The sequence below is a fragment of the Saimiri boliviensis genome, chromosome Y (genome assembly GCF_048565385.1).
Source record: "Saimiri boliviensis isolate mSaiBol1 chromosome Y, mSaiBol1.pri, whole genome shotgun sequence".
Classification (NCBI taxonomy): Eukaryota; Metazoa; Chordata; class Mammalia; order Primates; family Cebidae; genus Saimiri; species Saimiri boliviensis.
In genome coordinates this window covers 13,330,706-13,350,361 of record NC_133471.1, presented here as the reverse complement: position 1 = coordinate 13,350,361, position 19,656 = coordinate 13,330,706, and positions in this window count along the sequence as shown.

Sequence of the window (19,656 nt, the reverse complement as noted above, 5' to 3'; positions counted from 1 at the left end):
TTCTAGGAGGACAGTGAAATGGAGCAGAAGTTGCTTTAGAAATTGAAGATACTTAGTGTTGATGTCAGGCGTTTTAGTCCAAGTGGGGAGATTTTTTTCCCCCCATGGGCAGTTTTTCATCGTTACTATTCTTGAGTATCCCAGACACCAGCCTCTGTCCACTGTGCTTATTTTTCTGCCCTCTTTCTCTGCTATCAGAACTCCAAAATCTTCTAATTTAGCACTGTGAAATACAAATTTCTTTTTAGAAAGTGACATAATTTTACATATTCTTGGATTTCCCGCATTTTGACATATGGATGCAATGTGTAGTGATCAAATCAGGGTAATCCACTTATTTTTCAGTTACTTGTTTTGGGAATTTTCATAATTTTTCTATTTTATTTCTGCTAAAGTATACATACTGAATTTCTATAATCATGCGTTAGATCACCATGGTTCCTGAAACTGCAGAGATACCATTCACAGTTTCTCAAACTCACAGGCCAAGTAGTTTGCTTCTCCTGTAATTGCCCATCATTCCTCTTTAGTGTCTCCTCTGAAAAAGAATTTATTTTTCACAGCTACGACTCCTGAATAGAAATACCATCCACCCATCCACCCATCTGCTTTTTTTTTCTTAGTTTTTTTTTTTTTTTTTTTTTTTTCTGCACACATGTACACAGACTTGCTGAATTGTACCCAGGTTGCCAATGAGAAGCATCTGATTATGGTGTTGGTATTTGGTAAGCAACTAATGGACACTCTGATTTACTAGGAAGTACATGTCATACTTGGATACAGGCATACAGTGTGTAATGATCATGTCATTGGGATTACACTTAATTATTTTTAAGTGCACAGTGCAACCACTGTGTAGATGTTTGTGGCACTATTGTGATTCTATCTCTAATGGCTGCCATTTGCTCAGCCAGTAGCGTAGTCAACCTACAGAACTGAGCTGATGATTCACAGAAGCACAATTGGCATTTCTAATTCACTTACATCCCTAACCAGACATCTTGCCAAGCCTCAGAGCCCACCATGGCTCTGCCTAGGCAGGAAGACACCTGTTCAAGGTTAATGGAGAGATGGTTGGGGCATTAGTATTATGCTTGTATTAGTCTGGATTCTACAGAGAAATGGAACCAACAGGATATGTATGGCCATCCGTATAGATAAATGTATTTGCACTAGGCCCATCTTGCATGCTTATAAAAAATGCCTGAGGCTGGGCTATTTATAAAAGAACAGAGGTTTAATGGGCTTATGGTTCTATAGGCTGTGTAAGCATGACACGCATCTGCCAGTGGAAGGTGAAGCTGGAACAAGCATGTCATGTTGAGAGCAGAAGCAAGAGAGCTGGAGGGAAGATGGCACACATTTTTAAATAGCAATGTGCATTATAAGCCTTTCTGTTCTTGAATTTCTAATAAGACGGGCAAGAGAAAGAAATGGAAAGCATCTAATTTGGAAAGGAAGTTAAATTGTGTTTATTGATGACATGGTCATATGTGTAGAAATCACTAGAAGCTCCACCAAAAATAATTTAGAATGCGTATGAACAAATTCAGCAAAGTTGTAGGATAAAACCTTAGTATGTAAAGATCAGTAGGCCAGGCACTGTGGCTCGTGCCTGTAATCCCAGAACTTTGAAAGGCCAAGGTGGGTGGATCATGCGAGGTCAGAAGTTTGAGACCAGTCTGCCCAACATGCTAAAACCCTGTCTCTACTAAAAATATGAAGAAAAAAAAAAAATAGCCATGGTGTCTTATACGTCTAGTCTCAGCTACTTGGGAGGCTGAGGCAGGAGAATTGCTTGAACCTGGGAGGTTGATGTTGTGGTGAACCAAGACTGCCACTGCATTCCAGTCTGGGCAACAGAGTAATACTACAATTAAAAAAAATACAAAGGTAATGTTTCTATACAATAATATGCTATTGAAAAAAAAAATACAATGACAATGATATTTACAACATATTTTAAAAGGAAAGAAACTAGAAATAACTCACACCAATGATGTGAAAACTGAACTTTAAAAAAATCTCTAAAATATTGATAACCAAGTGGAAAATCATATACGAATGTTTAATGTCACAAATTGAGAGACTTAAAATTGGTAAAATATCTATGCTAAAGTGTTCTACAAACTTAATGCGATGGCTAGGAAAGTTTTATTGATACTCTTCACAGAAACAGGAAAAGGCTCCTGAAATAATACGGAGACACAAAAGACCTTGAATAGTCTTAAGTAAACAGAACATGGTTGAGGACCAAACTATATGATTTCAAAATACAATATAAACATATAAGAAATCAAAACCAGCATAGAAACATACACATTGATCAGTAAACTAGGGAAAAGCTAAGAAATAAACACACTTATTTTCCCTCGTTTTCAACAAGTATTTCTCAGACACGCATGAAGAACGAACAGTGGTCAATAAATCTGTTGAGAGAAATGGACATCTACATGTAGAAGAGTAAAATTGCCCAAAAAAACCTCCTATACAAAAACAACTCAAAATAGATTAATGTCTTAAACATAGATTCAAACTATAAAATTACTAGAACATACAGAAAAGTATTATCTCGACACTGGTCTGTGCAAGGCATGATTTTTGTATATGATTCTGAAATCATATACAAAAGTAATGGGGTTTCAGCATGTTGGTCAGACTGGTCTCAAACTCCTGACCTTTTTGTATATGTTTCTGAAAGTTCTGAGGACAATAGCAAAAATAGCAAATAAGACGACATAAAACTTAAAAGCCTATGGCACATGGAAACAAATGATAAAATCAGTTAATGGAGTAAAAGACACCCCATAGAGGAAAAGAAAATATTTTTGAACTCTACATCTGATAAGGGTTAATATCCTGACTATATAAGAAACTTAAAAACAACAAACAAAAATCTTCAATGTAAAAAAAAAAAATCCAATTAAAGAACAGAAGACAAAAGACCGTTTATATAAATGGCCATTTATATAAATGGCCAACAGGTTTATTTTATTAAAAATGCCTGCCCTTACTAGTCATTCAGAAAAATGCAAAACAAAATCATACATGCATAACACTGTACGGGAGTCAGAATGGTTGTTGCCAAAAAGAAAAATAGAGATAGCAAGTGTGGGTAAGAGTGGAGACAAAAGAGAGCACTTGTGCCTTGTGCATGGTAATGGTAATTAGTGTATTCCAAACAATATAGAAATTTCACATAAAATTAAAATAGATTTATATGATCTGTTCTCCATAAATATATAGTTATTTCTATTAATTAAAAATAGCTTACATTTAATTATGTATTTAATTTGAGAAATGAAGTTTAGCATTACAGAATATAACAGTGCTAATGCTATGTGTAATTAAATTTGTTAATGATCTTTAGATATGTCACTGAAAGATATGCTTTGGCTCTGAAAGATATGTTATGGGGTGTTCGCACCCCAATCTCATCTTGAATTGTGATCTCAGAAACCCCTCTGGTTGAGGCCAGGACCAGGTGGGAGGTGATAGAATCTAAAAAAAAAAAAAAAAAAAAAAAAAAAAAAAAAAATTACTAGAGATGTTCTAGAACTCGAATCTTGTTCATCTACCTATTTACTAATTATGGGATGGTTTCTGTTTTCTCCCATGATGTTCTCCTCACGATGAGTGTGTTCTAACAAGATTCAGTGGTTTTATAAGGCAGTTTTCCTTGCTCACGCTTATTCTTCTCTCTTCTGTCACCATGAAAGAACAGAGATTTAATGAGCTTATGGTTCTATAGGTCGTATAAGCATGCCATTGGCATCTGCCAGTGAACTGTGAAACTGGAACAAGCATGTCATGTTGAAAGCAAAAGCAAGAGAGTAAAGGTCTTTGCCTTCACTTTCCACCATGATTGTAAGTTTCCTGAGCCTTCCCCAGCCATGTAAAACTGTGGGTCAATTAAGCCTTTTCTCTTGGCTGGGAAGGTGGTTCACACATGTAATCCCAGCACCCTGGGGTGCCCAAGATGTGTGGATCACCTGAGGTCAGGAGTTCAAGACCAGCCTCCATCAAATTGTTGAAACCCCATCTCTACTAAAAATACAAAAGGTAGCCGGGTGTGGTGGCACATGATTTTAATTTCAGCTACTCAGGACACTGAGGCAGGAAAATCATTCGAACCTTGGAGGCAGAGATTGAAGTGACCTGAAATTGTGCCATTGCACTCCAGTCTTGACAACAGAGAAGAAGCTGGCTAAATAAAAAATAAAAAGAAAGAGAAAGAGAAAAGAAATTAATAAAGAAAATATTTTTTCATAAATTACCAAGTCTTGGGTGGTCATTATGGGAGTGTGATGATGAATGAATACACCGAAGGACCAACATAAAAGTACAAATTGGATTTATTTAAAAAAAAAAAAAGTAAGACTTTGCACATCAATAAAAACTGAACAGAGTAAAATACGACCCAGAAAATGACATAAAATATGTATAGATTATATAGCTGAAAAAGATTTATTCCGGAATATGTAGAGAACTCCTAAAATTCAACAAGAGAAGAAGAAACAACCTAATCAAACTTAGGTGAATTGTATTAATAGACATTTCTTCAAAGAAAATATACAAATTGCCAACAGTATACAACGGCATACAAAAAGATGCTAAAAATGTCTCTGAAGTCATTGAAGATGTAAATATCAAAGCCACAAGTTATCACTTGATAACTATTACAATATTTATTAATTTCCTATGATTTTTATTTCTTTTAAAACCTTGTTATGTAATTTGAGATTTACAACATGTCATTTTGGAATATACACATGAACATGTTGTTTTGCCTAGATACATTTTTATAAGAACAGATAAAAATCTACTTTTTTTCCATAAATATTCCTTATACTACACAATTTTATTCAAGATGTTATACAAGTCTAATCTTGCTTATTCTACATATTTACTAATTATAATATTTTGACATATTTCTCCTGATTTCCACCCTCTGGGTAAATACAAGTTAACTCCATTTGTATTTTTAACTTTCAATTTTTTTTTTAGGTTTTATATATAAGTGGGATCCTCCAATACCTTTTTCGTGTTTATTTCATTTTGTATAATGCCATTCACATCCACCTTTGTTGTGGCAAATGGCAGAATTCTATCCTTTATTGAGGCTGAATAATATTACAAATAAATATGTTATATTACACATATATGCACATATATATGCATGCATGCATGCTACCTTTTAAAATTTTAGTTTAGTTTTTTTTTTTTTAATTTATTTATTTGTAGAGGGTGGCATTTAGTTGCTTATGCTGAGGTGCAGTGGCACAATAAGAGGTCACTGAAGCCTCAATCTCCCAGGCTCAAGGGCTCCTCCCACTTCAGCTTTCCAAGTAGCCAGAACTATAGGTGCATGTCACCATGCCCAGCTTTTTTTTTTTTTCCCCCACTTTATATAGGGATGGGGTTTTACTATGTTACTCAGGATACTGTAGAACTCCTGAGCTGAAAGAATCCTCCTGCCTCCTGTGTCTCCCAAAGTGTTGAGATTACAGATTTCTGATACTGTGTCCAGCACACCTTTTCTTTATCCATTAATCTGTTTACAGGCACATAGATAGTTTCCCTTGTCTTGGCTATTGTGAAAAATGTTGCATAACACTGGAATGCAGATATCTTCTATATCTTGTTTCCGTATCTTGGCTATTGCAGATAATGATGCATAACACAGTAATGCAGATATCTTCATGAGATAGTAACTTTGTTTCTTGTTTATGTACACAGAAAATAAATTTTTGTTATATAATAGTTTTTATAGAATTTTCTTTAGAAACCTTTATACTAGCTTTCATAATGACTGAACTTAGCCTACATTCCCATCAGTAGTATACTAGGGTTTCTATTTCTTTACACCCACACCAACATTTATGTCATCTTATTATAACAGTTATTCTAATGGGTGTTAGGTTATATTTCAGAGGGTTTTAATGTGCATTAGCAATTAGTACTTTGTTGAGCACATTGTCATATACCTGTTGGCCATTTTAAAGTATGCTTTAGAGAAATGTCAGTTGTAGGACCTTTACTCAGTGTTATTGATTGGCTCTGTGTCCCCATTCAAGTCTCCTTCTCTGCTTTTCACTCTTACTGCCTTGTGAAGAAGGTACTCAATTATACACCCGTGGTCATAGATGTAAGATTCCTGAGGCCTCCTGAGCCACGCAGAATTTTGAGTCACTTAAACTTTCTTTGTAAATTAGGAGTCATTTAAGCTTTTTTTTCTTTATAAATTACACAGCCTCAGAGAAGGTTTTTATAGCAGTGTAAGAACAAACTATACACTCAGTTTTTAATTAATAATTTGTTTCTACAGTGAACTTGGAAGGGTATGCAGTTTGCAAATATTATTTGCAGTCTGCAGTCAACATTTCCACTTTTTGATCAGTTCCATTCTGTGCAGAAGCTTTTGTGTTTAATGCAGTCCCATTTATTTATCTTTGTATGCCTTTCCTGAGCTTTCTTGGTGTTATGAAAATAAGGACCTCCAAGGCCATGTCCAGGAGCTATTTCCCTATATCCTCTTCTGGCAGTTTTGGGGCTTAGGTCTTTTATTCATGTTTAGTTCACTTTTTTGTATCATTCTTCACAAGGATCACATTTCATGATTTTGCCCGTGGAAATATAGTATTCCAAGGATCATTGATTAAAGAGATGATCTTTTTTCTCTTGTGTCATCTTGTTGCCTTTGCTAAAAACTGGTAAATTGCATACATATGTTTTGGTTGATTTTAGTGGCTCTATTGTGTTCTGTTGGTCTGTTTCAGTTTTTATGACAGTGTGGTACTCTATTTGTTACATAATAGCTTTGTCATACTATTTTAAATCAGAAAGTGTGATGTTCCCACTTTGTTTGAGTTCTCAGTTTTCCTCTAGCTATCTGAGTTTTTTTGACGGTTCTATGCAGATTTTGAAAATTTTTTTTCTGCAGATTTTCAATTTTTTTTTTTTTTCAAATTTCTATTCCTGTGAAAAACATCATTCGTTGTGAATCTATATTGCCTTTGATAGTACGAACATTTTGACAATATTAATGCTTCTAATGTATGGACATTGAATATTTTTCTATTTATTGTGTCTTCTTAAATTTCTTTCATCATGCTGTATAATTTTTGATTTATATATCTTTTACCTCCTTATTTTAGCTATTGTGTTTTGATTTTATTGTAAGCGGAATTGATTTCTTGATTTTTTTTTTCAGTTTTGATATTAATTGTTGGAAATTCTGTTGATTTTGGTATGCTGATTTTTTTGTCCTTGAATCTTTTCAAACTTTTTACTAGCTCTAAAGGTTTCTTTTTGAAAAACACACACACCCACAAATCTGCTGTTTCCTACATGTAGAATCCTGTCATTGGCAAATAGATCCAATTTTACCTCTTCCTTTTTTATTTGAACATTGTTACTGTTTCTTTTCCTTGTCTGATTGCCCTTGTTAGTGATTCAGGACTACATTTAACAGAAGAAAAGAGAGTAGGTATTCCTGACTTGTACTGGATTCTAGTTAAAACTATTTTATTTGTTTTTCCTTTATGATGTTGTTTTGAGTTTTTCTGCCAAAAAAAAAAAAAAAATTATCTGAAAGAAACCTTTTCTATACCTAACCTGTAAAAAGTTATTTTATCAGCTGATCACTGTGGCTCACATCTGCAATTCCAGCACTTTGGGAGGCTTTGACAGATAGATCACCTGAAGTCAGCAGTTCAAGACCAACGTGGCCAATGTTGGGGAGCCTCCTCTCTACTAAATATTCAAAAATTAGCCAGTTGTGGGTGCTTGTAATTCCAGATACTTGGAAGGCTGAAACAGGAGAATCATTTGATCCCCAGAAGCAGAGTTTACAGTCAGCTGAGATCACACCATTGCACTCCAGCCTGGGTGCCAAGAACACAACTCCATCTAAAAATACATATATTTTATCAAAAATCACTTCTGAATTTTGTCAAATGCTTCTACATCAATTGAGATTCTGTTTCATTTGTGTGTGTGTGTGTTAATGTGCTGTATCACATAGACACCTACATGTAAAACCTGCCTTAAATGACACAGAAAAATTCCACTTGGATATAATGTGTAATTTTAAAATATTAATCTATAATAATTGTGCACATTTACAGAGAAAATATAATGACCTGACACATACTTACATATTAATATGATCAAATCAGGTTAATTGGCATATTCCTCTCCTCAAACATTTGTAACTTATTTGTGGTGAAACATACAAAATCATTCCTGATAGCTATATTTAGATATATTTTATTGTGGATTATAGTCAATCTATTGCACAATAAGACACTCAAAATTATTCTTTCTACTTGTAACTTGAGACTCATGGAATATTCTTTTCCCAGACTCCTCTCCTTTATTAACTTTAAAAGAAGTAGTCCTTTCCGACTTCAATGAAACCAACTTTTTAAGATTCCAAATATGCTTGAGAACACATGTTGTTTTCATTTGTGTACAGCTTATTTCGCTCACCATAAAGTACTCCATGAACACTCACATTGTCACAGCGACAGAATCTTGTTCTGTTTTTGGACTAAGAATAATCCATTTCATATCGATATAAACATACACATACATAAGAGAATTATATGTATATATATACACATATACATATATGCATATATATGTTTGCGTGTGTGTGTGTGTGTGTGCACGCACGCGTGTTTGTGTGTTCATGTCTTTTGACCCTATTTAAATGATGTTTCTGTTTATCTGTTACAGGAATGGAAGTGGGTTTTTTCATATCTTAGCTATTGTTACTACCACTCCATAAACATGGAATTGCAGCTATTAAGCATAAAATCAGAGAACAATGCTAATTTTAGTTTCTCTGAATGTATTCCCAGCAGTAACACTGCTGCATACAATGGTAGCTCCATTTTTAATTTTTTGATAAATCACAATTCTGTTTTCTATAATGATGTGCTAATTTACATTACCTTTTCATTACATTAAGTAGGTTATATGGAGATATTTTTATCTCCAAATTCTTGAGGTCACATTTTTTTTTTTTTAGAATAACCATTCACACTTGAATGAGGCAATGTCTCATTGTGCTTTTCCTTGATAATTGATAAGCATATTTCATATGCCATTTGAACATTTGTATAACCTCTTTAGAAAAAAAATTATAAAACTATTTTGTCCATTTATTTTATGGTTTTAATGTTTTAGTCAATTATATTATGGAATCAGGGGAACAGAAGCTAGAATCAGTTTCTGAGCTTTGAAGAGCAAATGACTGAATCCAGAAAGTAAGCATAGCAATTTTATTTATTAGTAGTTTTATCCTACTCTTACCTCCATCTCTCCATCCTGACTCTTCTATTCTCCAGTGTTCACTGATCCTAATTTTGTGATTTACCCAATGTTTAGCTCTCACTTATAAGTGAGAACATGTGGTGTTTGTGTTTTTATTTCTGAGTTACTTCACTTAGGATAATGGCTTGACAAGATTTTGTTCTTTTTAATGCTTTGTAGTATTCTGTACTGTATATATATGACAACATTTTTAATCCAATCCATCACTTACTGGAAGCTTGGTTGATACAATGTCTTTGCTCTCCTGAACAGCACAGCAATGAAAAAGTGGGTACATATGATTTTATAGCAAACTGATTTTTTAAATTTTATTTATTTATTTATTTATTTTGTTTTTATTTATTTATTTTGAGATGGAGTCTTACTCTATCACCAGGCTGGAGTGCAGTGGCATAATATTGGCTCACTGCAACCTCCACTTCCTGGGTTAAAGTTATTCTCCTGCCTCAGCCTCCCCAGCAGCTGGACTACAGGTGTGTGCCACTATGGTTGGCTAATTTTCTGTGTATTTTAGTAGAAACAAGGTTTTGCCACCTTGGCCAGGATGGTCTCCATCTCCTGACCTCATGATCCACCCAACTACGTCCTATAATGTTAGGATTACAGATGTGAGCCACAGCACCCAGTTAATTTATGTCATATATATATATATATATATATGTATATATATATGCCTATATGTGTGTATACATATATATGCCTATTAATGGGATTGCTGGCTCTAATGACTGTTCAACTCAGTTTTTTGAGAAATTTTTGAACTGCTCTTCATTTGTGGCTAAACAAATTTATACTTCCAGCAACAATCTATATAAGTTTCCCTTTTCTATGAAGCCTTGCCAAAAACTAGTGTTATTTTACTTTTTAACAAAAGCCATTCTGACTGTTATGACATGGTAACTTGTGGCTTTTGACTTCCATTTCTTTGAGAATGAGTGACAATAAGCATTTTTTTTTTTTTTTGGTATATTTGTTAACAAACTGCCGATATTTCTTTTGAAAAATGTGTGTTCATGCATTTGCCCCTATTTAAAAGATGCTGGACATTAGAACTTTGTCAGATGCATGGTTCATTAGTCCATTTTCATGCTGCTGATAAAAACATACCCATGACTGGGTAATTTATAAGGAATAAGAACTTTAATGGACTCACAATTTCTTCTGCCTGAGGTGGCCTCACAATCATGGTAGAAGGCAAAAGCCATGTTGTGTAGGGTGGCAAACTAAAAAGAATGAAAACCAAGTGATCGAGAAAACCCCTTATGAAAAATATAACATTTTGTGAGACTTATTCACCACCAACAGAACAGTATGAAGAAACCACACCCATAATTCAGTTGTCTCTCACCAAGTCTCTTGCACAAGATTCAGAAATAATGGGAGGTACAATTTAAGATAAGACGTGGGTGGGGACACAGACAAAATATATCATCCCAACCTAAGCTCTTCCCAAATTTTATGTTCTTACATTCTGAAATCAATTATATCTGTCCAACACTCTCCCAAAGTCTTAACTCATTTCAACTTTAAATCAACTATCCAATGTTACATCTGAGACAGTAAAAGTCTGTTTTGCCCATCAGCCTGTAAAATCAAAACAAATTTGTTTTTGCTGCATACAAGGTGTATGCAAGTATTGGGTAAACATGCCCATTCCATATAGGATCAACTGGCCAAAACAAAGGGTCTACGAATGCCATGCAATACCAAAATCTAGTAAGAAAATCACTAAAGTTCTCTTTTGTGACTCTGCAAGAAACAGGCTCCCTCCAGGCTAGTTTTGTAGACTGGCAGTGAGTGTCTGTGGCTTTTCCAGGTACACAGTGCAAGATATCAGTGGATCTATCATTCTAGATGACAGTGGCCCTCTACTCTTGGTTCCGCTAGGCACTTCCCCAGCAGGGACATTCTGTGGGGACCTGGACCCCAAATTTCCCTTCTTCTCTGCCTTAGCAGGGTTTCTCCATTAGGGCCCCACCCCTGCAGCAAACTTCTATATAAATATCAGATACTTCCATACATGCTCTGAAAAGTAGGTGGAGGTTCCCAAATTTTAATTTTTAACTTCCGTGCATATACAAGTGCAAAACCATGTGACAGGTGCCAAGCCTTGAGGCTTGCAGCCTCTGAAGACATGGTCCAAGCTGTGCTTTGTTGTCCCCATTTAGCCATATCTGGAGCAACTGAGACAGAGGCTGTACACAGCAACAGGACCCTGAGTCTAGCCCAGTAAACTACTTTTTCCTCCTAGGCCTCTGGGCCTGTGATGGGAGTGGCTTCTGTGAAAATTTCTGACATGCCCTGGCAATTTTTTTTTTTTTTTTTTGTATTGTCTTAGACATTATTATTTGGCTCTTTAACTCTTTAATACTTATGCATATTTGTGTTGCTAGCATGAATTTTGCCTTGAACAATAAACTTTTCTATCACATCATCAGGCTATAAACTTTTGAAATTTTATGCCTTGCTTTCCTTTTAAAACTTACTGTTTTTCGGCCAGGCGTGGTGGCTCAAGCCTGTAATCCCAGCACTTTGGGAGGCCGAGGCAGGTGGATCACGAGGTCAAGAGATCCAGACCATCCTGGTCAACATGGTGAAACCCCGTCTCTACTAAAAATACAAAAAAATTAGCTGGGCATGGTGGTGCGTGCCTGCAATCCCAGCTACTCAGGAGGCTGAGGCAGGAGAATTGCCTGAACCCAGGAGGCAGAGGTTGCAGTGAGCCGAGATTGCGCCATTGCACTCCAGCCTGGGTGCAAACAAGAGCAAAACTCCCGTCTCAAAAAAAAAAAAAAAAAAAAAAAAAAAAAACTTACTGTTTTTAAGAGCAACAAGTAACATTTTGAATACTTTGCCACTTAGAAATTTGTTCCATCAGATCCCATAAATTATCTCAAGTGAAATGCTCCTCAGCTCTCTAGGGCAGGGGCAAAATCTTGCCAGCCACTGCTAAAACACAGCACGAGTCGACTTTGCTCCAGTTTCCAGTAAGTTCCTCATTTCCATCTGAGACAATCTCAGCTAGATTTCATTGTCCATATGATTATCAGCATTTTTACCAAAGCCATTCAACACATCTCTAGGAAGTTCCACACCTTCTCACATTTTATTACCTTCTTCTGAATTCTCTAAACTATTCCAACCACTGCCTGTTGCACAGTTCCAAAGTCATTTCCATATTTCTGGGTATCTAATAGCAGTGCCCCACTCTGCTGTTACCAATTTGCCATATTAGTCTATTTTTTACAATGCTTACAAAGAATATGTATTAGAGACTGAGGAATTCATTTTTTTTAAAAATAGGTATAATTGACTTACAGTTAATTACACATAACAGGGGAGGCTCACAATCATGGTGGAAGATGAAGGAAATACCAAGAGACACCTTACATGGCAACAGGCAAGAGGTAGAGCCAAGTGAAAGTGGAAATCTTTATAGTGTCATCAGAGTTCATGAAACTTATTTGCTACCATGAGAACATTATGGGAGACAGTGCCACCAGGATTCATTCATTTCCCAGCAGGTTTCTCCCACAACATCTGGTAATTATGGGAGCCTCAATTTAATATGACATTTTGGTAGGGACACAGCCAAACCATATCACATAGTTTGCACATATTTTTCTCCTATTCCATGGGTTTTCTGTTTACTGCATCAGTTTTGTATCTGTGCAGGAGCTCTTGAGTTTAACTTAAGTTTGTCTATTTTTGTTTCTATGTATATTGCTTTTGGGGATTTAGCCATAAAAGTTTTAGCAAGATGGATTTTGAGAAAGTTATTTCCTAAGTTTTCTTGTAGGATTTTTATAGTTTGAGGTCTTACATTTAAGTCTTTAAACTAATTGTCAATTATTTTTTGTATATAGTGATAACTGGAGTCTAGTTTCATTCCTCTGAATATATTGTTCATTTTAAAGTCATGTTATCTGTCATTTGCTAATTGAGTTGTTTGAATTCATTGTGTATTCTAACTATTAATCTATTATCAGATTTTTTGGGCAAATATTTTCTCCCATTCTATATTATTTTCTTTGCTGCTGTGCAGAAGATTTTAAGTTTTCTCTTCTGAATACTGTTTTTTTTTTTCAATGTTTATTTACATTAGAAGGTAAGATAATTCTTTTGTTGCTTGAATTTTATAGTAAGGTAGTCATTTGAATGATAGAATCCTTCAGTGAGGTATCTAGGGCCCTGTCCAACAGTTTATTATTATTAATTATTATTACTATTATTATTAGCTGGCATTTCATACGCCCAAGACTGTGATTTACAGAATTAAGTAAAATATTAAATTTAATCTCAACTTTAGTCCACATTGAAATTACAGCATTAGGATAAAATGTCACAAACTGTTAGTCAAGAGATCAAGACCATCCTGGCCTACCTGGTGAAACCCCATCTCTACTAAAAAAAAAAAAAAAAAAAAAAAAAAAAAAAAAAAAAAAAAAAAAAAAATACAAAAAAAAATTAGCTTTGTGTGGTGATGTGCACCTATAGTTCCGGATACTGGGGAAGCTGAGGCAGCAGAATTGCTTGAACCTGGGAGGTGGAGGTTGCAGTGAGCCAAGATCACACTCCTGCACTCCAGCCTGGTGCCTGGTGATGAAGTAAAAAAAAAAAAAAAATGTAACAGACTGTCATCAGTCATATCAGTTGCCACAATGACTAGTCATTTTCTGACTATGTTAATTTATTCTAGGTGTTGTGGGTTCCAGGAATCTTCCAAAATAATCAGGCATGGTTTGCTATAAAAAGGCATAATTGATGTCAACACATGTGATTCCATGTGGTTCATTGCTTCTTATCCTTAGGACACTTAGATTGTCCCCCATGTGAAAAGGCAGCCTCTTTAATGGGACACTGGTAATGACTTCAGTAAGAGCTTTGCTATGTTTGTCTACTGCCCTGCATTCTAGCAGGACCGGGGTGTCAGGAATATTACATGTATTTCTTAGTTCAAATCTGGAAGCTGGTACTTTTTCACGGAGGCTGGGTCCTCTTAGTGCTCATTGCTCCTCTCCAGGTTATAATGGTCATTTTTCTAATCTTGATTCAACTATCCTTTACTGTGGCCATATATCTTGATGCTACCTTATTCTCAACTTGGATGGATTTGCCTTACAGGTCTAACAATTCCATGTTATCTCTACCAAGGACCAGGAGAAATTTCTGAAGGCCTTCATTTTTTTGGGTGCAATATTCATTTATTAAAACCCAACCAGTGATACATGGATTTACCAGTCTTTTACATATGCTTTTTAGATGGTGGTTGTTATAAAAATGCTTAGAAGCTGCCCAGGTGTTGATTGGGAATGAGAAAGCTGAGGATAAACCAGAGGAGACACGAAGGTCTTCAAGAAGAAAGGTAAAATTTCAATTTCTACCCCCAAAATCATCATAAAACTCCATTAGATAAGGGAATACAGAACGTAGAATGACCCAGATGTCAGGAAACACCAGACATGTGAAGGGTTCAGGAAAGTCACCAAACTTGTATACACATTGTTGGTGGTGACATGCAAAAGTTATCATTCCCTTGGAACTTGGGGTTCACCTCAGCACCCACAGCCGTATGATGGTTCAGTGCTGGTAGGTGTCTCCTTTTTGACTTCTCTAGTTCCTTTGTCTTTTTTTCTCTTTTTATCCTCCCCCACAGGCAGAGTTGGTCATTTCCTTCTGATCCACTGTAAAGTGGAAAGAATATTTTGGTCCTTGTGTTTTCTGGGCTTTTTGTAGACTCCTTTACTGTGAGTAAAGAGCTCTATGATGGTGCAGAAGGGATAGCCAGCTCAGATTCCAATGCAAACAGCACTTTGACATTCTGGGTGACAGGATCCTTCTAAATCATTTTCTATGTAGGATCCTGCTTCTCTTTCTTCTTTCTTGTAGGAATCTCATTCTCCTACCAAGGTACTCAGAAGAGTGTACCAATTCTGCAGTACCATAACATAGACTGAACTAGAACATCTTTGTCTCAGTCGTTTAGCTCTTAATTGGACTCCACCATGAAGGGGAACTTCCTGGCTTGCTCTGTCACTTATCACTGCAGTCCAGTTTTGTGGTATAGCTTAGAGAAATGTTATTTTATCTTTTGCCTTTGGAAAGGATTTCTTTACATTTTTGTTTCTTTACATGTTTCTGAGAGGATTATTTTCTGGTTGAGTCACAGTTCACCCTTGAGGATTGTTCTGTTTTCTGCACTGAATCTTCATTTATGTTATCATTTCCTCATTATAGACTATCAGGATAGTGGTGTTTAAGGTAGGTGTCCCCGCTTGTTCATGTTTTCTTGTATTTTCAGTTTCATACCAGAAAGTCAATGTTCAAGAGGACTCTATTAAAGTGGAACACAGACAACTCTCAGCTGTGTATTCCTGCTCCTGGGCTGCATAGTGCTGCTCACGCAGCTTGCAGTCCTGTTGCCATAGCTGCACAGCAAGAGTGGAAAGATGGTGGCAGTGCCACCTCCTAGGGCCCTCAGAGGGCCATGCAAGAGGGCCATTCTTGCTAAGATCATGCAAGAATGGATCTTGGTGGGTACAGTGCACTTTCATTAGTCCATTTGTGTCTTGTTTCATTTTGAGGTTTTATCCAATAATTATTTGCCTTGTTGAAGGCCATCAAAGTTTTACCTATGTTTTCTTCTGGAAATTTCAGGATTTAGTCTTATGCTTAAGGCTATAATTCATTTTGAGTGACTTTTTAACGTATGGTGATTGAGAGAGGTCAAAGTACATTTTTTTTCTGCAAGTGGATACCCAATTGTTTTAGCACCATTTATTGAAGAGATCTTTCTTTAATGTGTCTTTGTTTTACAACTTGGTTATAAACTATTATATATGCATGTAAATTTATGTGTGGACTCTCTGTTCCATGTTTTTATATTAATATATTGCTGCTTTGTTTACCATAGTTTTGATGTATATTTTAAAGTCAGGTACTGTGATATTGTGAGTTTTATTGTCACATTGATTGCTTTTCTTCAAAATTCCTCAATTCAAGCACTTTTACCGTGTTGAGGTTATTTTTCTAATCCAGATACATTTTAAGATTCTTTTTTCTTTATCGATATAAAGAATGTCTATGAGCCTATGGGTATTTTGATGCAGATTTTTTTTTGAATCTGTAAATCTCTCTGGTAGTGTAGAAAATTTAACAGTAAGCATTCCTCAATTTAATAAAATAAAATTTATTTTATTTATGTCTTTAATATTTTATGGTGTTTTATAGTATTCATTGTAGCGATCATTTATGTCTTATTTATATTTATTTATAGATAGCTTATGTTTTGTAACGATTGTAAATGGAATTGTTTTCTCAAACTCTTTTAAAGATTATTTACTATTAATATTTGTGTATAGAAATGCTACTGATATTTGTATGTTGATTTTGTATACTGCAATTTCACTGAACTTATTAGTTCTAGCTGTTTTTTAGTGGCATATTTCATCTTTTGGGGTTTTTATACATAAATTCATGTCTGAAAACAGGTACAATATTACTTTTTTTCCATTTGAAAACCTTTTATTTCTTTTACTTTACTGATTTCTTAGGCTAGCATTTTCAGCGCTAGGTAGAACAGAAATCGTGAAAACAGACATCTTTGTCTTATTCTACATCAGAAAGAAATGCTTTCAATTTCTTTTGTTGTAGTTATCTGTGAGTTTCTATTTATTGTGTTAATATATGCACCTTCCATATTAACTTTGTTGAGAATTTTCAAAGCGAAGTTAAGTTTTTGTCAAATGCGTCTTCTGCTTCTGTTGAAATGATCAGTTTTTTTTTTTTTTTTTTTTTTTTTTGTCTTCACTCTTAATGAATATCATTTTGCCTTTATAAAATCATTCTTGAAGACTTGGGATGAATGTGTCACTTATTTGTAGAAAATTATCTTTTGAATGTGTTTTATAATTTTTTTATCTGTTTATAATCTTAGTTGCCTCATGATAATGTTGGCATTATAGGATGGGATTGAAGTTATTTTATCTTTTTTAGTATCTGGAATAGATTGAGATAAGTTGGTATTTGTTTTCCTCTCAAGTTTAGTAGAATTTTGCAGTTATGTCTTAAGTCTTGAGTTTTACTTTAGTAGAATTTTATTTTATTATTACTATCAGTTTCCTCATTCATTGTCCTGTTCAGATTTTCTACTCTTTCTTAATGTAATCTTGGTGAAATTATGGGTCCAATATTTTATATTTCCTTGAGCATATCCAATTTGTTGGCATATAATTTTTTCACAATAATCTGTCATGATATTCTCTATCTTTTTCATGCCATTTGCTATTTCTCTTTTAATTTCCCACTAGACACTACTTTACATGTATTCCATGGATTCTGATATATTGCATCTTTGTTCTCATTGGTTTTGAAGAAGATCTTTATTTCTTCCATTTCATTATTTATCCAGTAGTCATTTAAGAGCAGGTTGTTAAGTTTCCATGCAGTTGTATGGTTTCGAGTGAGTGTCTTAATCCTGATTTCTAATTTGATTGCACCATGTCTGAGAGACTGTTTGCTATTATTTCCATTGTTTTGCATTGGTTGAGGAGTGATTTACTTCCAATTCTGTGGTCGCTTTTTGAGTAAGTGCATTGTGGTGCTGAGAAGCATGTATAATCAGTAGATTTGTGGTGGAGAGTTTTGTAAATGTCTTTTAGGTTGTCTTGGTCCAGATCTGAGTTCAAGTCCTAAATATCTGTTAATTTTCTGTCTCATTGATGTAAGATTCACACTGAGGTGTTTAAGTCTCCAATTATTATTGTGTGGGAGTCTAAATCTCTTTATAGGTCATTAAGAACGTTTATGTATCTGGATGTGCTTGTATTGGATGCATATATATTTAGGATAGTTAGCGCTTCTTGCTGTCTTGATCCCTCTACCATTACCTAATTCCCTTCTTTGAGTCTTCATTCTTGTTTGTTTTAAGTCCATTTTATCAGATACTAGCATTGCAACCCACTTTTATTTACTCTCCATTTGCTTCCTAAATATTCCTTCATCCTTTTATTTTGTGTCTATGTGTGTCTTTGCATGTGAGATGGTCTCTTAATTACAGCACAGCAATGAGTCTTGACTCTTTATCGATTTGCCAGTCTGTGTCTTTTCATTGTGGCCTTTAGTCTGTTTACCTTTAAAGTTAGTATTATGTGTAAATTTGATCCTGCCATTTTGATACTAGCTGCTTGTTTAGCACGCTAGTTGATGCAGTTTCTTCATTGTATCAGTGGTCTTTACCATTTAGTACATTTTTGCAGTGTCTGGTACTTGTTCCTTTCCATGTTTGGTGCTTCCTTCGGGAGCTCTTGTAAGACAGGCCTGATGATGATGAAATCTCTCAGCAATTGCTTCTCTGTAAAATATTTAATTCCTCCTTTACTTATAAAGCTTGATTTGGCTGGATATGAAATTCTGGTTTGAAAGTTATTTTATTCAAGGATGTTGAATATTGGCTCTCAGTTTCTTTTAGCTTGTATGGTTTTTGCTAAGAGATCTGTTCTGAGTCTAACGGGCTTCCTTTGTGGGTAACCCGATCTTTCTCTCTGGTTGTTCTTAGCAATTTTTTCTTCATTTCAACCCTGATGAATCTGACGATTATGTGTCTTGGGCTTGCTCTTCTTGAGGAATATATATGTGGCATTTTCTATATTTTCTGGATTTGTGTGTTGGCCTGCCTTGTTGTGCTGGGGAAGCTCTCCTGGATGATATCCTGAAGAGTGTTTCCAACTTGTATTCATTCTCCTCATCACACTCAGTACTCCAATCAAACATAGATTAGGTCTTTTCACACAATCCCATATTCCTTGGAGGTTTTCTTAATTTCCTTTCAATCTTTCTTCTCTAATCTTGCCCTCTTATTTTATTTCATTGAGTTAATCTGCAGTCTCTCATATCCTTTTTTTTCCACTTGATTGATTAAGCTATTGAATCTGGTGTAAGCTTTGCAAAGTTTTTGTGCTATGTATTTCAGCTGTATCAAGTGGTTAATCTTCTTCTCTAAGCTGGTTATTCTAGTTAGCATTTTATCTAACCTGTTCTCAAGGTTCTTACTTCCTTTGCATTGAATTAGAGCATACTCCTTAAGCTCAGAGAAGGCTGCTATTACACATCTTCTAAAGCCTTCTTCTCTTAATTGCTCAAACTCATTTTCCATCCAGCTTTTCTCCCTTACTGATGATGGGTGATCTCTTGGAGAAGAAACATTCTGGTTTTTGGTGTTTTCAGCCTTTTTGTGCTTCTTTCTTCTAATCTTTGTGGGTTTATCTACCTTTGGTCTTTGAAGTTGGTGACTTTCATATGGGATCTCTAGATGTT